Source organism: Nannospalax galili, unplaced genomic scaffold (genome assembly GCF_000622305.1).
Source record: "Nannospalax galili isolate Female #2095 unplaced genomic scaffold, S.galili_v1.0 scaffold44, whole genome shotgun sequence".
Lineage (NCBI taxonomy): Eukaryota > Metazoa > Chordata > Mammalia > Rodentia > Spalacidae > Nannospalax > Nannospalax galili.
This window is the reverse complement of record NW_008355789.1, coordinates 731,212-737,076: the sequence shown is the minus strand read 5'-3', so window position 1 is coordinate 737,076 and position 5,865 is coordinate 731,212. Positions and strand designations below refer to the sequence as shown.

The following is a 5,865-nucleotide window of genomic DNA, read 5'->3' as shown; positions in this document are numbered from 1 at the left end:
ATTGGCAACATTTTGAATTTTTTTTCGACCTAGGGGTACAGGATGAACTTAATTGCCAAATGTACACCTGTAAACAATAAAATGAATCACACTGCTGTGCTGCTATTGGCTATCAATCAGCTTAATTTTAGAGGACATCTGCCTTGAATAATTACACTGGTCCAAGGAGGGTTGGATTTCTTGCCCACAGCTGCTTGGGCGCAGGATCCTGCCCACAGAAGCCGTTCCCAGTTCAGGTCCACTGAAGATTAGCGTACAGCTGGGGCAGTGTCTGCAGCAGGGGACGTGCATTGAGATGGACCTTCAGAGGTTTGTGACAAGTCTTGAGAGGTGTCCTTTGATTCGCCGGGAGCCTTCTCAGCCTTCCCGCAGGGACGAAGTCCGTCCTCCCAGCAGGGATCCTCAGAGCACCCGGCAGCCATCGCCACGCTGGAGCAGCTCCAGCTCGGGCTGGCTGGGCGGCCTGGGCGCTGACTGAGAACAAACTAGTTTGGAATGCCGTCACTATGGCGACAGCACTGTGGAAAAGCGTTCGTTTTCGCTAACGTGGGTGCTTCTCCGGGCGGTCCCTCGGGCTCGCGGGGACTGGGCTCTGTTGCGGCCCGCGCCCTACTCCCCGGCGCCGCGCGTTCGCCGTCGCGCTTTGTCCCGGCGCGGCCCCCGTCCGCCTCCCGGGTCTCCTCTGCCCGCCTGAGACAAGTTAGGCTCGTCCGGGTGCTGAGTGAAGGGCTGGGTGACCGCGGGCGAGGAGCGTGTCCGACAGGAGCAGCCTGCTCGCCACCCCGGTGAGTGGCAGCCCAGGGGGTCCGCCCCGACGGGGATGGGTGGGAGGGCGGACTCAACCAGCCAGCGCCGTTGCCATGGCGACCGAGGAGCAAACGGGCCTCAGGGCCTCCTGCTGCGGTCACCCCAGTCCTAACTGGGAGTCTCCCGGGCAGCAGTTGGGATTCCCACCCCCCCACCCTCTTCTAGCCTCTGTGAGTGTGGGAACAGACATGCACACCCCCACACGTGCGCATACCTGCCACATATATTGTGTATATGTGTATACATATACCACACTCATACACACACACACACACACACACACACACACACACACACACACGCCCGCGCGAGCACAAGAGCTGAACAATATAATGTCTCATAAAAATCTACAAGATGACTACAAAGGCTGATGCTCATGTCATCTTCACGCCTCACTGAAGAAGGAAGAGTCAGAGAGTTGCACTATGGGGGGCAATGAGGAAGCCTTTCTGAAGTGTCTGCCAGACATTATAAACCTGTGCAAAATCTCATCTTTATTGGGAGAGACTTGGAGAAGTGGCTTTTGAAAGAGAAGAGGTGATCCCTGAGGTGTTTTCTACTTCTGTATACCTGGTGATTTTTGTGGTGTTTCACACACATACTGAGAAAGAATGCCCTTGTTTTTGGAGACTTAAATGGAAACTGTGACAAAATTAATTGCTGCTGTTCTGGTGTACTTTAGGACATTGTATTAATCACTTTTCTGTTGCTGTGTTTGTTTCTTATGTAACACAGGGCGCCTGCCCAGGGGTGGCACCACCCATAGTAGGCTGAATTAATACAGTAGGCTGGGCCCTCCCACATCACTCAACAATCAAGAAGATGCCCCCACAGACATGGCCACAGGCCAGTCCAATAGAAGAAATTACCCAATTGAGGCTCCCTCAACCCAGATGTGTCAAGTTGACACTAAAGCTATCCAGCACAATTGGCTCTTTGTTAACTTGACACACAAACACATCACTATTAAACCATAATCTTTCCAATTCTTATCCCCAAGATATGATGTTAACATTATTATCACAACATAAGGCAGTACAACCTTAAAAGCCCCACAGTCCTTAAAAAATTCCCAACACTTAAAAGTCCACAGTCTCTTTTAAAAGTCTCTTAACTGGGGCTCCTGTAAAAGCCAAAACAAGTACTGTCTTATTTCAAAGGGAAGAATTGGGCACACCTAAACAAAACCAAAGTCTCTGCTCTCTGTGACCCCTTCACATTTTCAACACCAGAACCATGCAGGGTACTCTTACACATTACCAAGTCCTGCTTCCAGTTAGAGATGGAGGCTCAGGCCCCCTCTCGACCACAGCTTCTGTGTGCAGACCTTGAGGAAATACTTCCCAGAAGATTTCACCATAGTGATACTTGTCTCTTGTTACTTACAGCTGATTTTTCCACCCCAGCTAACCAGCCAGCATCAATTGTCCCAGTAAAGCAAGTAAAGCAAAGGTTTAACTTCAGGTTCTGGTCTCTTCTTAATCACAGCTGATTCTTCACCCCCAGCTGACCAGAACCCACAGATTCTCAATTCAAAACATCACACTAACAGCCCTGATAGTCTCTGCTTCCCTTTGAAGCTTCACAAACCAGGCTTCCATCATCCACAACTCCTTCAACATAACTGTTCCAAGCTCCACAGCAACAAACTCTAAGCATGCAATGGCTTTTCCAGCCCAAACTTCTAAACGCTTCCACAATCCTCCAATGTCAGGTCTGTCACAGCAGCACCCCACTTCTGGTACCAATTTCTGTCCTAGTTTGGTTCTCCATTGCTGTGACAAAACACTCTGACCACTACCAACTTGGGTTTATTCAGCTTATATCTCCCAGGTCACACAGTTCATCAGGGAGCAAGCCAGTAAGCAGCGTTCCTCCATGGCCTGTGCTTCAGCTCCTGCCTCCAGGTTCCTGCCCTGAGTTCCTACCTTGGACTCCCTGATGAACTGTGATCTGGGAGATATAAGCTGAATAAACCCTTTCTGAATAAACCCAAGTTGGTATTGGTCAGAGTGTTTTGTCACAGCAATGGAGAAACAAACTAGGACACTGACCGAAGAAACTTAGGAAAAGAAGAATTTATCTGACCTTTCGGTTCTTGGGCAATTACAGTCCGTCATGGCAGGGAGGCGTGGTGGCCAGAGATGGCTGAAGCAGAGGCAGAAGCTAAATTCTACGTCTTCAAGCAGGCACAGGAAGCAAGAAAGAAACTGGAGCTCTGGCAAGGCTTAAGAACTCTCTAAGCCCACCTCCAGTGACGTGCTTCCTCTTGGATAGCCACACCTTCTAAATCCTCCCAAAATAGCACCATCATCTGAGGACAAAATGTCCAGATACTTGGAGCCTATGGGGAACATTTTCATTCAAACCACCACAGACGTGTTTGTCTTCCCATCCGAATTCCAGTGCATGTTGATAAGGCTAATTGTATCTTGCTTGGATTTACCTTCAAGGCTCCAGAATTTGAATAGCGGGCACATTGTTGTTAAACTGTATTAATACATCTACTCTAAATTTACCAACTAAATAAGTTGTACAGTGCATAAGAAACAAATCACCTCCCAAATCTCTGCATTTTCATTGACCCAAAGTTGTTTTAAGGCAGGTTTATAGGATGAGGGATGGTGACTTTCATAACTATTTAAAATATCCTTTCTACATATTTTTTTAGACTATATATAATTAACTTTTAAAACAGCCATTGATTTTATATATATATATATATATATATGTATATATGTGACATGAAAGCAGAGGCAAGAGTATTTGGAGACAGGAAGGGGAACAGAGGTGGGGAGGGGGACAAGGAAGTGTGATGGGGGCAAATGCAAGCAAGCATGCAAATATTAGAAGGAACACATTATTTTGTCCACTTATTAAAAAATTAATGGAAATAAAAACGCATTGAAGTACCAGTTTGTATACCCATCAAGATGCAGCATTAAATTAGGATAAAGTAAGAAAAAAAAGTCTTTTAGTGATAAAGATAGGTGTGATTTAAAGATACTGTTAGCATGGAGGCTGGCAAGATGGCTCAGCAGTTAAGAGCACTGACTGTTCTTGCAGAATATCCAGGTTCAAATCCCAGCACCCACATGGCAGCTAACAACTTAACTCCAGTCCCTTAACTCCAGTTCCAGAGGATCTGAAACCCTCTTCTGTCCTCTGTGGGCACTGCACAACATGGGTGCATTTACACACATGCAGGTATAACACTCATACACATAAAATGAAAACAAGTAAATATATTTAAAAAAGATACTGTTAACAGAGTTGGTGATACACATCTGTAATGCCAGCACTTGGGAGGCTGAGGCAGGAGGATTGACAGTTGGAGGCCAGCCTGGGCTAACAGGTGGCTCTGTCCTTCCTGTGGGTCCTGGGGCCCAAACTCAACTCAAGATTGGCAGTAAGCACCTTTACCCATTGAGTGATCTCATTGGCCCTCAGATTTCTTTTTTTAAAATTAAAAATTAACTTATGTATAGCAAAAGTTAATATGCATACATATTAAATAACCCTATAATAGAATGAGTTGATAAGTTTTTTTTCAATGCAAGGACGTTTATACCAAATTTATTTGTAATAGTCAAGAACTACAAACTCTAGATACCATTTTTAATTTTTAATTTTTTTATTGAATTTTTGTGTATTTCATACAGAACATCTTAATCATCTTTATACCTCGTTCCCCATTGGCCCCCTTCTGTACCCTTCCCCCACCACTGGAATTCATACAGTCTATCATTTTTGTTAAGGCCTATCATGTCAAGTTAGTGTCCCCAGACGTCTCTCAGTGTAAGTTCATCCACTGAGGTCTAGTCAGCCTATCTAGAATCCTTCTCTCTGAGAAGATCAGCTCTTCCTCACCTAGCCATAATCAGCTGCCAATAATTCCTTGACTAAGATTGGCGCTTGTTGTCCATTTCCCTAGTTCTGAGCTGTTTTTTTTCTGTTTGAGTTTGCATGGGTCTTGTGCATACTGACACCATATGAGCAGGGTCCCAGGAATCTGTAGGACTCTATTTCCATATGGTCATGCACCTCCTCCCTGGCTCTTACAACCTTTCTTTTCCTTCTTCCAAAATGATGCCAGAGCCTTGGGTGGGTGGATTTTAATATAGGGGTCCTGTCCAAGGCCCACACTCTGCAGACTCTTATTCTCTATATTTTGGCAATTTGTGACCTTTTGTGTTCCTGGCCCTCTGTTGCATGAGGGAAATTCATTGATGAGAACTGAAAGTTGCATTAGTGTTCTATTTATCCATTGTTCTATGTTCCTTGAACCTCAGATGTAGAGGTTGCATTGTAGATATGCCATTTAGGCTTGGGCAGTTCACAGAAAATCTGTGTGTGACCAGTGGTGGAACTCTCTGATAATCTCTGTATGTTGAAAAAGAAGCTTCTTTCATGGATGGTGACTGGGATACTTGTCTGTAATATTTTTCATATAGTAAGAAATTACATTTGTTTAGGGATGTGACAGCCTTGGGGTTTTCTCTAAGATCTGTGACCTCTCCAGCTGTATGTATTTGGGTAGATTTACAGTACCACACCTGAGTTTCCTTCCACTGAGTGTGCTTTAAGTCCACTAAGGTAGCTGTTGATCACCCCCAAGATAAAAGTGCCACTACTGCACCAATGTCCATTGCTGTGCTGGTCATTTGATAAGGTTTTAGGCCTTGAGTCTGGGGCTGGACCATTGATTGATATTCTCCCTTGCATAGTGCTCTCCAAAGCTATGAGCACTAGCCTTCAGGGGAGGTGGCTTCCAGGTCAGTTCTAGCTCCATTGCTTAAATCCTGTGTCTGAAGTATGTCCTGTCTTCAGCAATAGGGTCTTACCTTCAAGTTCTAGGAGACAATCGAGGACTGTGGCAATAACCTGTGTAATTTTGGGAGTCTCTTGGACTACCCTGGTCAACAACTCAAAGGAAGGTTTCTCCTGTCTGGTCCTGTTTCTTGTTATGTAGCCTTCAGCTATACACATGGACACATGTAGGGATATTGTATGCATAATTTTCAGTAGATCTTTGAATATGATTGCTCTGGTTTTTAT

At 45.3% G+C, this 5,865-nt stretch overlaps 1 protein-coding gene across 5 annotated transcripts in view; it reads left to right on the top strand.

The window, feature by feature from the left end:
- Positions 1–396: 396 nt before the first annotated feature.
- The window catches only part of Stk33 (serine/threonine kinase 33), a 267,213-nt gene continuing 261,744 nt past the window's right edge, over positions 397–5,865 (top strand). The window contains exon 1 of one of the 5 annotated variants that reach the window (XM_029556326.1): positions 397–785. The gene's annotated coding sequence lies outside the window, so the exon portion shown is untranslated. The remainder of the gene's footprint in view (positions 786–5,865) is intronic. The other 4 variants (XM_029556325.1, XM_029556324.1, XM_008853436.3 and 1 more) reach the window with 4 other exon arrangements.